The following is a 19,227-nucleotide window of genomic DNA, read 5'->3' as shown; positions in this document are numbered from 1 at the left end:
TGAGATAGCCCTGGAGCAGGGCATTGGTGAACCTCCCATTTCTAGTCATTGAGAATTGGAGGTTGGGTGGAGATGAGAGAGAGGCCAGGGGGTTGCTGATGGGTCATCGTGGAGCTGGAGCTGCCCAGCTTGGGAAGGTGGGAGTGGATAAGTGGGCCGAACCAAACCTACCTGGATTTGGGACCAGAAGTAACCAGGAAGAAAGAAGCACAGGTGTTTCCTGCTTCTGAGGCAGCTGGAAGCCAGTGAGGAGGCCTCAGGTGTTCCTGTCACATGCCAGACACTGTCCTGGCTTAGCGAGTGGGCATCATGTGGCAGGTGCAGTCCTCATTGTCACATGTCAGCTCACTGTGACCATCACCCTGTGGTTACAGATGCAGAAACTGAGGCCCAGGGACGTTATAGGGCTTGCCTTAAATGACACAGTATGTACATGGGGGTGTGGAGACGGGGCTTCAGGCAGCTTGGCTCCTAACCGTGTGCGTGGCTGCCTCCCCTTTTGGCTGAGCACTGCCTCCTGACAACCCTGTGGGACAACTGTGACTCATTCTGATTCACCTAGACACAACTGATAAGGAATGAGCTAGAGCTCAGAGCCAGCACTGAAGGCTCCCAAGCCCAGGACTCCTCTTTGGGCCCCAGGAACAGCCTGGACTCCCAGGGTCAACCCCAGACCGTTAGGTCATCGTTCAGCTTGCTCTCTCTCCCTCTCTCTCTCTCTCTCTCTCTCTTTTTTTTTCCTCAGAGAGCTGTTTCTCCAGCCCAACAATGCTCATTTCTTCCTGCCTGTCTAGTTTTGAGTGTAGGCTCTGCATCGTCCCTTAGTGTTCCCCCAACCCCCAACTTTAATTAGTGCTCACAATTGACTCACTATCGTGTTCCTTCCATTGGCTCCCCTGGTACCCACTGTTTCTGTCTCTGGGTTCTTCACGAAGTAAAGGGCCCGAGGAGAGGGTCGGCGGCTTAGAGCTCAGGTAATTGGTGAGGCAAACCTCCGAGCAGAGCGAGGGATAAGGCGGCCCCTGGAAGCACCAGAGCAGAGCTCGAAGATGATGTCTGACCCTGGAGAAACCTCTTCCCAACTGCTCAGAAGCAGGCGAAGCTCCGAACAGGATGTGATGAGAACACTAAATTCCAGTGGAAATGACAGGAGGATGCAGATAAGTGGTAGATAATTGTCCCGATTGGGACCAAAGCAGAAGTTTGACACAAATGGAGCCTTGGTGACTTGCATAAAATAAAATGGAATAAAATCTTGAAAGTGAGGAAAAAATGCATAAAGCTTCATTCAGTTCCGTGATTTTGAGCTGCTGTACATTTTCAACAGGGAGGGATTTAGGTTTTTTTGTGAGCAGAAGTCACCAGATGGGGGTAGGGGTATGGGTTGCTGAACTCAGGAGACAATTCTGTGAAAATCTCATCAGAAATTCTCCTGGGAAACTCTCCCCCAAGAAGAGCCTGCTTGTCGGCTGGGCCTGCGGGTTGGCAGGCACGTGGGGGCTACTGACATGGACGAGGGTGGGGGCTCTTCTAGAAGTGGGACCACTGCTGTGGCATTAATGAAAGTTTGGAAAACACAGAAAAAGTTGGGAGGAGGAGACATTGATTCTCCTGTAGGTGTATAGTCCACACAGCTATTCTTGTCATTTTGATATGCTTCCTGACAGTCTTTTCTTCTGTGTGTTTTTGTAATCATGCTGTTTAAACAAATTTGGTATACTGTGTTCTCCTCCAGTGGGCTTTTCCATATCATTACTTAGTAAAAATTATTGTTACTAGTTGCACTATATCCTATATCCAATCAAGTGTGTGTATCCTGGTTTGGTATGTTCCTTTTTGAGCACTTGGGTTATTTCTAAGTTTTCATTGTTAGAAGTATACTGGTGCATAGGGCTACTTTCCATCTACTTTCCATTGGAGTTGTTTTCTAAGAAACAACAGTGCAGTTTGCATGTCAAAGAGCAAAACCATGGTGAACACTTTGTTTAGAATTGCCAGCTCACCTTCTCAAGGAGGGCCACCATATACCCCATATTGGTTTGCTATCCAAGGACAAATGCTGAGCCTCCGTCAGAGTCCACTTACAGCAAAGGCTTTGGCTTCTCTTTGCTACATCCTGATCCTGTTCATTTGTTCACTCATTCATTCATTCAAAAGTCATTGAAACTGTTGTACTCCAGGAATTGCTGTGTGTGTGCCATGGAAACAAAAAAGGATCTGATACATCCCAGTTGCTCAGATAACTCAAAATCCAGAAGAGAAGTCAGGAAATGGGCCAGCAGGGTTTGGGTGAGGGCAGAGCCTGGAGCCATGTTTTTCTGGGTCTGCTACTGCCCCGACCATCTCAATTCTGCAGCTCTGCTCCCACCAAGCCTAGGTTTCCATTCTCTCACCTCAGCATCCTCTGGAGCTGCTCCCATGGCTTTCCTTTCAGCAGAATCCCTCTCCTCTTGCTTTCATCCCACTGCCCCTTGGACCCTCCTATTCACGCCATGGAAATCTCAGCTCCCCTGGGTCCATAACTGTGTCTTCAGCTTCCCAGCCAAACTGTCCCACCTTCTTCAGACTGACTATACTGGATTGTCTAACCCTTTTTATCTCTTGGTGGTTCTGACGTTATCTTTCCTGCAACCCACGGACTCCTACAGAGCTCCAAGAGCCTGCGGGCTGCTTTCTTTATACATTTCAGTCTGTCCCAAGGCTCTCAGCCCCAGCAGAGGATATTTGGGTAGAGACGGCAGCAGAGTGGCAGACACAAGCAGAAGCCCTAGCATGTTTCCGCCATCAACGTGCTACTTGGACAGCCTTCGGGATAAGATGTGGGCAACAGTCCTTCAGAGAATTCAACAAATGAGGATATTTCAGAGAACAGAAGATTGCTTCTTTGCAGCTTCGTTAGGCGCAAGCTGTTGGCTTCAAGTTTTCATGTTCTTTTCATTTTTTCTGTGTCATAACCCATTTTGAGGTAAGAACTCTTCATTCAGTTTGATTCTTTTGTGTGTGTGTGTGTGCCAACTCTTGCACAGAGGCCAAGTTGGTAGGAAGGAAGTAGTTTCTCCCCAGTCCCAGAGGACTGTAACTGTAGCGCTTTAGCTTGCTTCTAATTACAGCCACCATGACAGTTCATATGTTGTAGCAATAAAAATAACCATAAACCTTACATAATCATTAAAGTTAAGCAAACAGCCCCTCTCTGCATCATAATGTACAGGTAGTTGCTAATAATCCAGGAACAGCATTGGGGCATTCAAGGAACATCTTTCCTATCTCCACAGTTTCTCAAACAACTTCAGAGACATATTTTTATTAAGTATATGCAAGGCAGATGATCTTAAACCTCAAGAAGAGTGTGCATAATAATTGTGTACTCTTCTAATGCTCTCCAAAGACCTATTCGGAGTCCATTCTGAAAGACAATAATATATCAAGAAGTTCTGCAAACTTCCTCCTAATGAAGACATGCCAATTTGAGACCAAGAATGTGGCCTCAAAGGACAAAATAACCACTGCTCTCAGTCTCTCGGTGTTTTGCTACTTTATTTCAGAGTGATTCAAAATCTAATTAAATTTCTAAACTCTAATGAAATTACAGAAGAAAAATCATTTAGGATTATATTATGTACAATTACTCACAGCTGAAAATTACAGTTACCCTTTTTCACCAGGACAGAGTCTCCCGGGAAAATCTTTGTTATTTATCCAACATATAAATCTGACACTTCTTCTACTATTTACAGGTTGGAGGTAAAGTTGAATTAATTAAATGTATATATCCTGGGCTGCAGCAGATAGGTGGGGAGAAAGTCAAAGAGAGAGAGATAGAGAGAACATGTTGGCTGATATTCCTTATGTAAGAAAAAGATTGAATGAATGAAGACTGCACTAGATTCCTTCTGGTAGATGAGATGCTCAGAGTCTGGGATCTCTTGAAGCACTGCACATTGAAGAGGAGGTCAAACAAAGCCTTAAATGATCAGCTTAGGGTGTGTGGATATTCATCTTAAGTTCTGTTTGGTTTTAAGAATCCAAGCTTATTTTTCTGTGGATAAGAGAAAACCTTGGAATGGTGGTCCGAATTTCTATTTTATAAGGATTCAATGACTTAATCAATGATAATATAAACAATAAGACCCTTTTGAGTTTCCAGCAGCTGGTTAACAATTTCATGAAGTCCATCTACTCAAAGTCTTTAGTTTCTGTGAATAGAGCTTTGAGGGGCGTATCTACATACTCACAAGTTTTGGATCACATGGCAACAAGTTTGGCTTTGGAGGAGTTGAACTTCTGGGAATATAGACTAAGTGATTTGTATATTTCCTCTCATTAACAATGAGTGGAAAAGCTAGACAAAACTTGTACCTTTTTAAACATCTGTTGAAATTTATCAGAGAGATATCAAGGCATAAGAACATAAGAAGAAGCATAAGAACATAACAACAAGATATGGGAGAAGAAATTCCAAATGAACCTGGATTTGAAGAACTTTTTTCTAGAGGCATTTTTCCATCCCAGAAGGAGTGGCTGAAAGGCAAGAAGTGGGAAAAGCTCTCAATAGCTTTGAGGAGATAGAACTCAGAACTACTAAAGAAGAGGAAACCTAGTAACCTTCCTAACTTTGAGTCAGGACTTTAAAAGGATAACCCCTGGGAGAAATAGTAAACCAGAAATAAACTGGCCAGTCCAGCCTTCATTAGTCTTAATCTCTGGCATTGTATTTAAGTGTTACATTTTTTTTGCTAGTGAATCCCAGAAGATTTTCAAAAGCAATATAAATCTAGTTGCAGGAAGGTAAGAGTATCCTAGGCTGAAAAATTATTCTATTTCTCTAATTTTTCATAATATCAAGCACTCAATAAAAAATGAGCATATGAAAAGATAATAAAACTCAGTGGGGGAAAAAAGCAAGAGAAGCAATAGATAATAGAAACAGACACATAGTTAATCCAGGAAATTGAGCTACCAGAATATAGTCTCTGAAAGAAATTTACTTACTCTGTTCAAAGAAATAATAGATAAGATTGTGAATTTTGTCACAGAACTAGAAATTATAAAAAAAGATTCAAATAAAAATTCTAAAACTGAAAATTACAATAACCAAAATTAACTCATCAAATTATACACATCTGAAGAGAGAATTTGTGAACTGGAAGATAGGTTAGAAGAAAATACCTATACTGAAGCATGGGAAGATGAAAGGATGAAAAGCACAGAACATATTATAACAAACATAGTAGATAAACTGAGATATTCTAAAATATACCTAATTAGAGTACCATAAGGAGAGCATAGGGAGAATGAATCAGGAATAATATTTGAAGAGACAGTGGTTGAGGATTTTCTAAAACTAATGAAAACATCAAGCCCCATATTTAAGAAGTCTTAAAAACTCTGTATAGGATAAACTTTTAAAAAATCACACTTAGGCACAGTAGAGTAAAACTGGCAGAAATTAAAAACAAAGGAAAGACTACTAAGAAGCAAAAAAAGAAGGAAAGAGCAACAATAAAATAGACTGCCAGGAATGGAGTTCTGTGACACCAATGAAGTTGAAATTCCAGGCTCCTCACTCAAATGGTGCCATCTGAGGCATCATGATCACAGGTTTTTAAAAAAACATACTAGTAAAATATTTTTTTAATATTTTTTCTTTTTTATTTATTTTATTATTTTTTTAAATCAATTAATTTATTTTTAGAAAAACAGTATTCATTATTTTTTCACCACACCCAGTGCTCCATGCAATCCATGCCCTCTATAATACCCACCACCTGGTACCCCAACCTCCCCCTCCCCACCACTTCAAACTCCTCAGATTGTTTTTCAGAGTCCATAGTCTCTCATGATTCACCTCCCCTTCCAATTTACCCCAACTCCCTTCTCCTCTCTAACACCCCTTGTCCTCCATGATATTTGTTATGCTCCACAAATAAGTGAAACCATATGATAACTGACTCTCTCTGCTTGACTTATTTCACTCAGCATAATCTCTTCCAGTCCCGTCCATGTTGCTACAAAAGTTGGGTATTCGTCCTTTCTGATGGAGGCATAATACTCCATAGTGTATATGGACCACATCTTCCTTATCCATTCGTCCATTGAAGGGCATCTTGGTTCTTTCCACAGTTTGGTGACTTTGGCCATTGCTGCTATAAACATTGGGGTTACAGATGGCCCTTCTTTTCACTACATCTGTATCTTTGGGGTAAATATCCAGGAGTGCAATGGCAGGGTCATAGGGAAGTTCTACTTTTAATTTCTTGAGGAATCTCCACACTGTTCTCCAAAGAGGCTGCACCAACTTGCATTCCCACCAACAGTGGAAGAGGGTTCCCCTTTCTCCACATCCCCTCCAACACACGTTGTTTCCTGTCTTGCTAATTTTGGCCATTCTAACTGGTATAAGGTGATATCTCAATGTGTTTCTATCAGGTAATCATTTCATTTGGAAGGAACAATAGCTTTGGTTTTTCTTTTTCAACACCACTTTTTAGTTCTTGTTTTAAAAACCATCACTAGATGTTGGGCTGAATTAAATGCATTTTCTATAGCTACGCAGATGATAATGTTGTTTTTCCCCCTTGATCCACAAATACAAAGAATGTCATTTATAGAATTTTCTGATTGAAATCATTCTTGAATTCCTTTAATAAAACCCTGTTTGGTCAGAGTTCATTAGTTTTTTTAAAGTAAGCAGTTGAATTTTATTTGTGAATATTTTGTGTACAAACATGTATCTATATTTATATATGAATGCTCTTTTCATACTACTATTATCTGACTTGAGCATCCAGTTGATATGAGCTTTTATTAAAATGAGTAGGATGGGTGTTATTTATTTTTTTCTGTAAAAATGTATAAAAGAGCTATTTATTCTTATAAAATTTAGTGAAGCTCATTTATAAGGCCATGTAAATATGGGCTTTTAAAAGGATGAATGTCATTGATTTCCTTTTCAGTTTTTTGAAAGCAATGGGTATCTTTAGTTTATGTATTTTTTCTTATGTTAATTTCAGCTTTTTGAGTTTTTACCAATTTTTGTCTATTTTTTGAGGTTTTTCAGTTTTGATCATTAGGTCTTTATACAGTTCTTTAAAAAAAACTATCAATTATGTGATAGTACTTTATTTCAATGTTTTGTCTCTTTTCCTTTTGATACAACTTGCTAGAGGCCTATTGCATTAGTATTTGTAAAAGAACAGTTTTGTTAATCATTTGTATTGTATTGTGTGTGTTTTTTTTTTTCCATAGTAATAAATCCTTCAATTTTATGTAGGGCCCATGCATGAAAGACTGTATTTCTCAGCCTCTTTTCTATTAGTTTTGGTCATTTAATTCAGATCTTGCCAGTGAGATGTGAGCAGAAATGACATGTCACAAAATTCATATTGCCTCTTTGTTGAGTATAAATGTGTTAGTGTGAGCTTATTTATAATGTTACTCAAATTGTTTACTTCTTGCCTATTTTTGTCTGCTTGATCTCTTAGTTTCCAAAATAGACATGTGACATTCCCCAGCTCTAACTGTTTATCTTTCCCTGTAATTCTTTCAGTTGTTGCTCTATATATTTCGAGACTATATTTTTAGAGGCCTACATGTGTATTAGCATTGTATTTTCTTACCTTATTTTTTTAACCAAGATATGTAATATTCACCTTTCCTTCTCATGTTATTTGACACCTTACATTCTGTTCTATTCAGTATTGAAATTGCTACCCTGCTTTTAGTATTTGTCTGCTATTTTTTGGTTCCTTATTTTCAACTTTTATGAATTTCTTTTAAAAATATGTCTTTATTTAGCAACACATGCAGAATTTGTAAAAAAAAAAAAATCCAGTGTTAGTGTTTCTTATAATTATTGTGTTATCCTTATTTATATATTTAAATTTTTTCTGAAGTTCAATATACACACAGAAAACATATGTGAAAAAATTAAGAGCTCAAAGAATTTCACAAGAAAGATCACATCCATGTAAAACCCCAAGATCATTATCAGCACTCCAGAAGTTTCCTTGTGCTTTCTCTCAGTCATTATCCTTCAAGGGAAACCATTATCCTGACTTATAAGAGCAGGGATTAATTTGACCTGTTTTTGTACTTTACTCCAAATGGATGTCTTTTGTTTGTATTATGTTTGTGGGATCAATCTACATTGTTGTGTAGATATTTTGATTGTTCATGTTCATTACTGTATAGCATTTCCTTGTGTAAATACACAGTGTATTTATCTCCTTAGTTGTTGGGCATTTGATTATTTCCTGAGTTTTGCTGTTACTATGTGGGCTGCTATGAACATTCTAGTGCATGTTTTCTGGTGCACACATGTGGACAAGTATTTACATTTCTCTTGGGTATATACCTAGAAACAGAATTGCTAGGTATAGGCATTGTTCAACCTTAGTAGATACCACTAAGAATTTTTTAGTTGTACAAATTTGTTCTCCTATCAGCAATGTGGAATCTGGTGGCTCTGGTGGCTCTACAGTTTTAACAACTCTTGGCATTTTCTGCTTTTATAATTTTAGAGTGGTGATATGTAGTGGAGTTTTGTATTTCTCTGCTAATTCTCTCTGCTAATAAATTTCATTGAGCATCTCTTCATATAATTCCTGTTCATCAGTGTGTGTAAAGTGCAACCCAAGACTTGTCCACTTTTCTACTGAGACTTTGTCTAGCTTTATCGATTTATAAAAATATTAAGGCCTAGAAATGAGGCCTGGGTCAACTACATGCATTACTATTATTTTCTCCCTTGCTGTAAGTTGCATTTGCACTCTGTTAAATGATGTCTTTTGATTCATGAAGTTCTTAATTTTAATAAATTACAATATATCAGTTTTCTTTACTATGTTTTGTTTCTCATTTAAGAAATCTTTTTTTGGGGCACCAGAGTGGTTCAGGCATGATCCCAGGGTCTTAATGTTGGGCTTTCTACTCAATGGGGAGTCTTGTTGGCCCTCTCCCTCTGCCTTACCCCCTCTCTGCAAGCTCCCCTTAGCTCTCTATCTCTCTCAAATAAATAAAATCTTTTAAAAAAGAAGATTCTTTAAAAGAGATAAGAAAACTTTGTTTTACTTCAAAGTCACAATGTTATTTTTGTACAAACATTTATTTACTAATTTTGTAATTATTTTAGGATACAATTTATTTGTTTGGTTGTGGGTTTTTTTTTTTTTTTTTTTACCATTTCCCTTTACTTAACTTTTTAACCCACTGAACCACCCAGACGCCCCCCCTTCACTTAACATTTTTTAAATTTATTCACTTTCTCCTTTCTTATGTTTCATTGGAATACTTTTTCTTCTGTTCATTCAAAATTTACAGTTTATTTTTTATTATTCTGATGTTTATCATTAACCTCTCATCATTATGCCTATGATTTTCTCCCTATCATTTTCTTTAGCTTGCCAATACTTATGACTTCCTTGGGCTTACATTAGCATAAGCTTACTTCCATCTGATATCTTCCCAGTCTTTATCTTCATGCCCCACTCCCACCCCATCAGTATCATCAGGAATTTTAATTAGGAAAACAATGTGTATTTGTCTGAGTGTGTGTAGCTTATAAATAAAAATATATAGAAAATGAAGAAAGAAGAAAAGAGATTTAAATATATCTCCATTCTTTTGATTAATTCCACATTTGGGTAATTAACTTAAGGTTTTTCAACCCTAACATCCTGTATCTTTTATTGACTTCATAACTATTTGTTTTTGATAGAATATTTTTGCAGGTATTTTGAGAGAGATTATGAAGTTTTACATTCCTGAGAATATTTTTATTTTATCTTTGCATTTAAATGAGAGTTTAGCTGGATATAAAATTCTTGATTTGAAGTCCCCATTTTATGGGGCATCCACTGTTTCTGTTGAGATATTGGGTATAACCTGATCTGTTTTCCTTTGTCAGCGATGTACATTTTTTTCTCTTACAGCTCTTAGATTTTTTTCTTTTTCTGTGATGTTATTTAATTTCAATAAAACACACCTAAGTCGTTTTTTCCCTCCCTGAAGACATCCTTCTTAACATTCTTTGAGCCACCTCAGTCTGAAATCTTTAATCTCTGTATCTGAGAAGTTTAATGTATCATTTCTCCAAATATCCCCACTCAGTTTTTTTTCTCTTCTTTTGATAATCCAATTGTGTCCATGCTGACACTCACAATTCTGTCTTCTAAGCTTCTTAACATCCACTTTCTTATTCTTTCCCCTGTTTTACTGATGCTTTCAGAGAAAGAGCTCCTAAACCTGATCTTTCAAAGCTCATCGATTAATTTTCCTGCTGTATTTTCCTTCTATTTATCTCCTCTCTAATGTTTTCTAGTTATAAACTTTCATACCCAGTGATTCCATTTTTCTTCTTTTTAATAAGTGCTTATTTCTGCTTAATGTTTCCAATATCCTCTCTTATCTCTTTGGGTATGTTCTTTTTTATTGTTATGTTAAATTGTTGTGTCTTTTCCTATTCCATTAATGCTAATTCTTACATCATAATGTGTTTAGCTTTTCTGCTTTTCGTACTTAGTGCTTGTGCCCTTCAGATATCTCGTTATTTTTCCCTGTGAACTCATGACTTTGGGACAACTGGCTTCCCCTGGTTGGTGACGAGAGCCAGAGTTGAAGCATGATCACAGCTCTGTGGGAGCCTCTCTCAGAGAGTCGGGGTGTGTTGGGTGGAGGCTTCTTAGCTTTATGACCTGGGTTCAAGCACTTCTTTACATGCCTCCTACTACTCGCCAGCCACGAGGCTTAGCTGCCCTCCTGGGACTGCTCAGTAATTTGGACTTCCTCTCAGTTCTGAGAAACAAGTGACTTTCACGGTGAAGGCCTTTGTGTGTAGAGGGTGAGGAAGGGGTGGAAGTAGTATTAGAATGTGCTCAGGGGCTGGCCAGTCAGCATCCACTGTTGTCACTGTTCTCCTTCCCTTCAATGCTCTCCTGATGACCACTCATGACTCCAGCTGGCCCTGTCATTCTTTTGTTTCATCTGGGCAATTCAGGTGAAAATTCAGGTAGGTTAAGTAGAATGCTCCTCACCAGCCTAAACCTAAACCTGGTCTGGAGGGCCCAGGTCTTTCAGCTCAAGACTGCCATTTCCTACATGTACACATTGAAAACCAACCACCTTCTATCTCCATGGGATTTTCCCGCAATTTTCACTTTAGCTCCTAGGGAGTCCCCAGTCTTCTCACTTTTCTTTTCGACTTAAAAAAAAAAATTATTTACTTATTTGTCAGAGACAGAGAGAGCACAAGCAAAGGGAGTGGCAGGCAGAAGGAGAAGCAGACTCCCTGCTGAGCAAGGACACTGATGCGGGGCTTGATCCCAAGACCCTGGGATCATGACCTGAGCTGAAAGCAGATGCTTAGCCGACTGAGCCACCCAGATGTTCCTTCTCCCTTTTCTGTAAGAAGCCCTGTGCTGGTCTGTGAGGGAACTTATGCTAGTCTATGAGGGAATGTGGTAAGTCTCCATTTTTTCTATGTAGCCCATTGTATAGATTTGTAATATTTATTTTATAGGTCACTTGCAATGAGTTTACTTTTGTAAATCAATTTTATAAAGAATAACAATAACATCAACCGCTTACATTTACACTTAACAATGTGGTGATCATTTTTTAGGAGGTTCACATGTATTAATTCACTTACTCCTCATAACAAAACTCATTCCTCTAACAACCCTCATAACATTTCTATTTCTCCATTACAAATAAGAAACTAGATGGAGTGTGGTTAAGTTTAGGGTCAAGGCCATCTGGCCCAGAGTCTGTCCTCTTAATCACTGCATTATAGTTGACTATAAATTTCTTTTTTAATTTTTAAAAAAGATTTGTTTCTTTTGGGGGAGGCAGAGGGAGAGGGAGAGAATCTCAAGCAGATTCCCTGCTGAGTGCAGAGCCCAACCTGGGGCTCAATCTCATGACCCTGAGATCATGATCTGAGTCAAAATCAAGAGGCTGATACTTAACTGACTGAGTCACCCAGGCATACCTCTAAATTTCTTTTTAAAAAGCCTGACTCAATCGCAGCACTGTTTCTCCAATGTTTTTATCTTCTCCATCCCAAATCTTTCTGCTCTAATTAGCAATATCCTGTTGGGAAAATTCCCCAAATAGTTAGATATTTGGGTCTGTGTTGGTAAGAACAGATTTTTCATGTAGGTCCCATCTTTGGGATCTTTATTTACCTGACAACATTTGTTAATACAAAGAAAATAGTGTTTATGCTAAGGTTTTGTGATTCTAGGGCAGAATCCTATTTACAACTTGAGACTCTGTGGCTGACTAAAGGCTTATTTCTCAGGTAGAGAAGCCAGGAAAAACTTTAATTCCTTCTGAGAAAATGAGGCAGAGTTTTCTAGTGTTCTCCAAGAAGCTTCCTGCATCGTCATCTGTGAGGCCTAGAGAGTAGACAATCCTTTACAAAAGGCTGAAGTCAAGAAATAGGGTATCTGGGTAGTTTGAAATTTTGCTGATTTTCAATTTGATAAATGCCAACTCTTGCAATTTTGTAAGAGATGTGGACCAAGAATGAAGTTCTTCCTTTCAACAGTGTGGTAAATACTGCATACGCCATAGTGTCCTGAATCTCCACCAACCTATGAGGGGCCAGGTGTAGATGAAGTCGGAGGCCCAGCCTGAGAAAGACGCTGGGTCCCCAGAGCTTCCTTTGAGCAGGGCTCCTAGCCGTCCAGTCCTAGGTTTGTTTGGCCAGGAGACCCTGAGCCAAACGGCCTTTGCGCTGGTGAATGCGCCTTTATTCCCCACAGTCCTTTGGTGAATGAACAGCTCCTTGGCTCTGGTGGGGCACTAGTGAAAAATTTAATGTGAAAGATGCTTTTAGTTTTGGTAGTTTCATTGTTTCAAGATCGATTACTTTAATAATGAAATTTGCATTAGTACCTTAATGGACATTATGCTTTTCATCATGACCTGGCCATATTTGAGAAAATTTAGAATCACAATATTGTTCTTGGGTCAGCAGCAGAGCTATGTACAGCCACGCAAAAATAGGGAAAGAAATGAAGTTATATGCGTGTAAAGGTGTAAATATAATTTTTATAATCAGGAAATGATATTAAAACAACACAAAAATAAATATGTATGGTAAATAAGATCACATTTATGTATATGATTCCCTGTTGTCAACCTCCAAATGCACACATATCTTACTCTACCTTATGCTTTCTGGTAACCACAGTCAAAGGTCACAGTTTTTTATTTTGCAAAAGGTTTTGGACAAGTGGGCTGCACCACTGACCATGTTTGTCTCATTTACGTTTTTCCATTCCCCGGAAACACCAATTTGCTTATTGAAACTGAAGCTAGTTGATGAAGGTAAAGGTACACATTTACTGGTGTGCACTACCCTGTCAGTGATTTCAGTTTATACATGGGCCAACTTAGGTTGGTTTCCGTCTTTATTTGTCATTTGATTTTTAATCTCAAAAAAATTTGCATGGTGAGCATCTTTGTACATCGTTCTACATTTGCTCAGTTAATTCCTTAAATATTTTTTTCCAAGTGGGATTAATGTTTCAAATCTTGTGTAAATTTTTAAATCTACTGATACTTATGACTAGAATGATTCAAATAATTTGAATTTCTATCAACACAATTCTGCTAGTATTAATATTTGCTTTAATTACATTTAAATTATGGAGTCTTTAATAAGGAGCTAATGAATAAAGAGACTATATGATTAATGCTCCAAACCTTTTGGCCTTTGACAAAACTTTGGGAATAAAACGGGATGTTATTATATCTGCACCAAGATAATGGCACAAACACTAGGACTTATCTGGGAAGAACTCGGCATGTAAACTTCCTACTAATGAATCATCATAATAACACAAACACCAAAGCACCCACTCATAATTAAAGAACTAGAACATGACCTCAGTGTCCTGCTGCGTGTTCTTTCCTTACATACCCCTTCTCCTGAATTATATGTTTATCATTTTAATGACTTAAAAATTGTATTTAATGAGAAAAAATGCATTTCCTAGACTCTTTATGTTTAGTTTTGCTTGTTTTTGTGCTTTGTGAAAACGGTACCATTCTGACTGTCATCTTTTGCAATTTGAGTTTTTGTTAAAGATTTTATTTATTTATTTGTCAGAGAGAGAGAAAGAGAGAGCACAAGCAGGGAAGTGGCACGCAGAGGGAGAAGCAGACTTCCTGCTGAGCCGGGAGCCCTATGCAGGTCTCGATCCCAGGTCCCAGGAATCATAATCTGAGCCAAAAGAAGATGCTTAAGCAACTGAGCCACCCAGGCATCCCTGTAATTTGATTTTTCACACAGTATTACAGTTCCAAAATTTATCCAAGTTGTCTGTGTTGCTGTAGTGTATTAATTTTTATAGCTATGTAATAGTATATATCTGTTCATTCTTCTATTGATGTGTTTCATGGTTCTTTCAAAAAAAAATTTTTTTTTTGCTATTACAAACCATGCTCTATAAATGTTTTATTCTGTATCTCTGAATGTACACGTTTAAGAGTCTCCTTGGTTATATCTCCAGGAGTAGAATTGTTGAATCCTATGATAAACAAACTTTCAACTTTCCTAGAAAATAGAAAATTGTCTACAAAGATGTTATACCCTATTCCCACCCCCCCGCAACAATCTCAATTTAATTTTAGCATTCTCCAAAATTGCTTCCCCCATCTTTACTGAAGTGTAATTGACAAAAATTTTGTACATTTCAGCTATACAACTTGATGTTTTGATATATATGAAATCATTGTCATAATTAAGCTAATCAACCCTCCTATCACCTCACATAGTTAACAATTTTCTTTTCTTTTTTCTTTTCTTGTGAGGAGAAAGCCTAAGATTTACCCTCCTAGTGGATTTTAAGCATAGAATACAGTATTGTTAGTTACATTCACATGGCTGGTCTTCAGAATTTATTCATCATGCATAACCAACGTTTTGTACCCCTGGATCCTCATCTCCTCATTTTCCTTCTTCCCCAGCCCCAGGGAAACAACCAATCTACTCTCTGCTTCTGTGATTTTGGTTATTTTAGATTTTACATATAAGTTAGATCCTGCAGTATTTGTCTTTTTCTGGTTTATTTCACTTAGCATAACACCCTCTAGGTTCCTCTATGTTGTTCCAAATGTATTGCTTAAGATTTTTACTTTAACCATCTTATAAGTGTAAAATGGTATCACATTGTGGTCCTGATTTTCATTTTTCTGATTATTAATGAGCTTGGGCCTAAGACTGCGCTGAGGCTATATAGATCAGTTTGAGAAGAACTGAGATTTTTAAGATTTTTGAGTTTTCTTATACATGATGACACATTTTTGCTTGTTTAAGTTTCCTTTAATTCTGTTAACTCAAGTTTTCTCCATGTAAGTCTTGAGTAAATTTGTTTAGATTTATAGTGTGTATTATATATGACATATGTATTATATGTCTATATTACATAAGATATATCTATATCATATAAATAGAAATATTTCTACAATATATTATTCATAATATATAAAAATATATGTGTAATATATAAACAATATATAAATTTATATATTTAAATATACCTATTATTTTTCACACATGGTTTATTATTTTCCATACATATTTGTGTATAGACACACATATTATTGGTGGTGGTGTAATTTTAATTTTTTTTAAATATGTTTTCTGTTCATTACTGGTGTATAGCAATCCACTGGATTTTAAAAGCAGTGATCTTGGGGCACCTGGGTGGCTCAGTCAGTTAAACACACGGCTCTTGATCTTAGCTCAGGTCTTGATCTCAGGGTGGTGAGTTCAAGTCCCACACTGGGCTTCACGCTGAGTGTGGAGCCTACTTAAAAAAAAAAAACAAAACAAAACTAACCTTATATTCAGCCATACTATTATTTATGATAAATAGTCTTTGACTCTTAGAGGCTTTCTATATAGGCAAACATATCACCTGAGAATAGGGTTTTTCTTCCTTCTCAATGCTTCTTCCTTGTAGTTCCTCTTTAAAAAAAAAAAAAATCCACACTAACCTGACCTCCAGACACTAGTGAATAGAACTGGTGGTATAGGACATCCCTTTATCCCTAATTTTAAAGAGATTGCATCTCTGTAGCTTACCATAATAATGTTTATTGGTTCTTTTGTGGCAGATACCCTTTATGAGGTATTCCTGTTCATTCCTAGTTGATTAGATGTTTTTATCATGAGTGGGTGATGAATTTTATTAAATACAGTTCTATATCAATTGAGAAAATTGTATGTTTTTTCTATTTTAACTCTTTAAAATGATATTTACCACCCCTTTTTGTTCTCAATATTATTATTTGTATCTTCTCTCTTTTCTGGTCTATGAGAAGTTTGTCATATTATTGGCTTTTTATTTTTTTACTTTTTCATATTATTAGCTTTTTAAAGACAAACCTTAGGACTTGCTGACCCTCCCTAATGAATCTTTGCTTTCTGGTTTATCCTTTTCTGCTTTCATATTTATTATTGCCTTTCTTCTATCTTTTCTTAGGCTTATTCTTTCCAAACCTCCCCAACTGGTTGCTTAACTCTTTCCTTCTCAGCCCTTCTTTTCTAAGTATTTATATCCTTTCCTTCTAATTATTACTTTACTTGCAATCCACACAATCAGATACAAAACATTTTCATTATCATTACATTCTGGCTATTTTTAATTTTTACTGTAATTTTTAATTTGACTTCTAAGTTACCTAGAAATGTGTTTGAAAACTTCCAAACATATGGAAACTGAATGTACTTTTTGTTACTGTCACCTGATTTGATTGCACTGTGGTTTAAAAAAAAAACAAAACGTGATCTGTATGTCATCCATTCTTTGAAATTTTGGGGAGTTACTTCATGGCCCAGATGTAGTAATTTTTGTTTAAGCTTGCATGCATGCTCGAGAAGAATAGTTATTTTCTGATTTCTGGATGCAGAGTTCTATTTAAATCTGATAGACCGCGTGTTTCAAATCTCCCTTATCTCTCATTTTTAAAAAATCTCCCATAATAGGGCATGTATTGCATGGAACACTGGGTGTGGTGCATAAACAATGAATCTTGGAGCACTGAAAAATAAAATAAAATTTTAAAAAAAACCTCCCATAATGGTGGTGGATCTGACAGTTTTCTCGACTTGCCCTACAGGCAGGCATGTGGGATGTGACTCTGTGAGCTCTGTTGCTAGTGCTGAGGTGCTGAGGGAAGAGAAGAGCTCCTGCATCTGGATGTTAACCATGCTGGATGCGGGGACACACCTTGAGGAATGTCAGAATATGGGCTCCTTCCCCTTGGATTGACAGAGCTGGCTGCCTCTGGCTCACAGGCTGGAGGCTGGGCTGGCTCTGCTTGAGAGTGAGCTAAGCAAGGAAACTGATTCCTTGATGCAGTCGCCACCACTGAGGTCTTGAGCTGAGTCAGGCACAGGACTAGGCTCTAGCTCCTGCCTTCACAGGTTCTCAGTCTAGTGGGAGTCATCTTGACTGCTGTAGTGGGAGCAGGCTCAGGTTAAAAAGCAGGCATTTGTTATAGGAGCAGGGGCGGGGGGCACCCACTCTGGCTGGGGGGCTTCACCCCAAAACGAGGTTACCCATCCCACCCAGGAACATGGCCTAGGTGTCAGGTCATCTTTTCAGAGTCTAGCTCATGGGACCATTTTGAGAGTCTGTATTTCCTTCTTCTCCACTCAAGTAGGTGGCAGATGCTGCCTTTTCCGGTCTCAGGAGATTGTGGCAGGGAGAAAAGCAGAAGTTGCTGCAGGAACTTCCCTTCCTGGGTTTATATCTGAAAGGTTGAGCCCTAGAAGAGGTCTCCAGAGGTATTATTTTTTTAAAGATTTTATTTATTTATTTGACAGACAGAGATCACAAGTAGGCAGAGAGGCAGGCAGAGAGACAGAGGGGGAAGAAGGTTCCCTGCTGAGCAGAGAGCCTGATGTGGCCTCCATCCCAGAACCTTGACCCTGAGATCATGACCTGAGCCAAAGGCAGAGGCCCAGCCCACTAAGCCACCCAGGCACCCCTACAGAAGTATTTTAGAGCAGAAGTTACAGACCGCTATCTGGTTTGACCTGCCCCATGTAAGAACTTTTCAAAACTAGCTGCTGACATTTAAAAATGTGATTCCACAAAATAGGGGACCTCTTTGTGCACCTGGCAGCCCTGGGCCCACTTGGGGCTCCCCTGAGACCCTCCACTCAGTCCCCAGCCACTGCTGATGACTTACTGTGCCTGCTCCGGCATTCTCTCACAGTTTGCTCAGGAAGTGAAACATTTCTCCTCCAAACATCTCCATTAAGTGGGGTAAAAACTCAACATCCAAAAAACCAAAGAATCCAGTCAAGAAATGGACAGAAGACATGAGCAGACACTTCTCCAAGGAAGGCATAGAGATGGCCAACAGAGACGTGAAAAAAATGCTCCACATCACTTTTCATCAAGGAAGTACAAATCAAAACCACAATGAGATACCATCACAAGGCAGCAAATGACAGGTGTTGGCAAGGATGTGGAGAAAGGGAATGCAAGTCGGTACAGCAACTCTGGAAAACAATATGGAGTTTTCTCAAAAAGTTGAAGATAGAGCTACCCTATAATCCAGTGATTGCTCTACGGTGTATGTACTCCAAAGATACAGATGTAGTGAAATGAAAGGGCACCCACACCCCAATGTTCATCACAGCAATGTCCACAGTTGCCAAACTGTGGAAGGAGCCAAAATGTCTTTCAACAGATGAATGGATAAAGAAGATGTGGTCCATATATACAATGGAACTTTACTCAGCCATCAAAAAGGATGAATTTACATTAACATGGATGGAACTGGATGGGATTATGCTAAGTGAAATAATCAGACAAAGACAATTATCATATGGTTTTACTTGTATGTAGAACATAAGAAATAATGCAGAGGATCATAGGAGAAGGGAGGGAAAACTGAATGGGAAGAAATCAGAGAGGGAGATTTCCAGGCTGCTGGAAGGGAGGTGAGCGGGAATCGGGTATCTGGGTGACGAGCATTAAGGTGAGCACATGATGTGATGAGCACTGGGTGTTATAAGCAACTGATGAATCATTGAACACTACATCTGAAACTAATGATGTACTATATGTTGGTTAATTAAATTTAAATTTAAAAAAAGGAAAAAAGGGGGGGTAAAAGTTTTAAAAGTTCACAAGTTTCAGGAGAAGTAAGAGGGAATATGTTTCATGGTGTAGGTAAAGACCAACCGAAGTGTTT

This window comes from Mustela nigripes, chromosome 4, assembly GCF_022355385.1.
Source record: "Mustela nigripes isolate SB6536 chromosome 4, MUSNIG.SB6536, whole genome shotgun sequence".
Lineage (NCBI taxonomy): Eukaryota > Metazoa > Chordata > Mammalia > Carnivora > Mustelidae > Mustela > Mustela nigripes.
The sequence above is the reverse complement of the archived record's forward strand: the minus strand, read 5'-3'. Positions refer to the sequence as shown.